Consider the following 1646-nt stretch of genomic DNA (forward strand, 5'->3'; position numbering starts at 1 on the left):
ATCCAACCTACTACGCAGTTCCAACAACTCTTTCATGGCTGTGTCGCGTTCTCTCACAATTTCGTTTACGCGCGACTCCCAGTCTCGACTGGCTATCGCCAACACTGTGTTGCAATGCTCTTCCATCGATGTCTCAAGCCGACACAATTGATCCCGTAGTGCAGAACACTCGTCACGAGAAGCAGACAGTTGACTCTCCAGATCTGACATTGCGCAAACCTTCTCATGTCTATAGGCCTCCAGTTCCTCTCGGGCAGTTGACGCCTGTTCGACTGCCTGACGAAGAGCTGTTTGCATCAACACCATCTCAAATGCCTGCTTATCACACAGGTCTCGACACTTGCAGAGCTCCTCAGACAGCTCACGGTTCCGGTCGCACAGTCTGCTCATCTCACTTACCGAATCCCAATCTTGTCCTCTCTGCATCGACGTCACTTCATGAGACTCTTGTAGTCGCACAAAGCTATCAAGCATAACAGTAGACTCCAAGTGTTCTGGCCATGTCATTGTCTCACACTCACGGTCCACGTGTTCAACCACACCATGGGACAACCCTGTTGTGACGGCATCTAAACACTCCTGCACTCGTTGTTCGTGCTCTCTGCACCAATCTCCATAGTCGGAACGCAGACCTCTTATATGGTCAACCACAAACGCCAACAGTGCTTTCGTCTTGGTCACATCATTCTCCAAGTCAGTAATCACAGTCATATAACTCTCTAGACGACGCTTCAGCGACTCACACTCACAGATCAGGGCATTGTTCATTGACTCACATTCTTTCAGTTTCTCAGTGACTGCCTCCAGCTCGAACGATTGTGTATCCAGTGCACGCTGCAAATCCTCTCGCAACCCGTCTGATGTGCAACGGTCAGTCGACGAGCCTTCGTGTGCATAGTCGATGTCTTGCACTGGTGACGTGGATCGACCAACTGTTTCGCACAGGCGATGTGAAACCCGTTCGTACTCACTCATTCTGTTCGCCATTTCGGCGCGGTCAGCATTCGCCTCAGCATGTGCTGCACGCAATTCTCTCACCTGCTTCAACAAGAAACCCAGTGATCCTCTGACCTCATCCATCTCCATGCACACATCGTCCAACAGTGTCACGCGCTCTGAAATCTTACTTCGTAACAAGTCTACCTCTGTCATCAGCTCTTTGTTGTGCTTCGACAGTGCATCAGCTTCGTCCGTCACTTTCATCGACCGGTCAGGCACACGAGAACTAAGAGGCATCACATCCATTGGCTTATCTTCACACATCATAACGCCTTCCAGCTCACGCAGACGCACACTCAACTCTGTCTTGGCATTCTCAAGTTCGCAGATTCTGCTCATGGCCTCCTTCAATCGCGCTCTTAGGCTGTCTGTATTTAACAGGGCAAGTTCGGGATCGTCATTGTCTTGTTCACTCGGCGGTTTCGTCCAACTCTGAGTGGCGTGAATGGGCAAGACCACTTCCTCGTTCGAAACGCCCTCAACACACAAGTCCGTAGTTTGTCTGTCCATTCGATCAGGCACAATGCCTGACACTGAGTCGCTTGCAACAGTCTCCACCAGCTGCATGTCAGGAACTCCGGCAAACACGTCTGCCTCCACTCTGTCTGTGTCATCAACCTCTACCAACTCACGGACAACCACATCGG

The sequence above is a fragment of the Schistosoma haematobium genome, chromosome 3 (genome assembly GCF_000699445.3).
Source record: "Schistosoma haematobium chromosome 3, whole genome shotgun sequence".
In the NCBI taxonomy this organism is placed as follows: domain Eukaryota; kingdom Metazoa; phylum Platyhelminthes; class Trematoda; order Strigeidida; family Schistosomatidae; genus Schistosoma; species Schistosoma haematobium.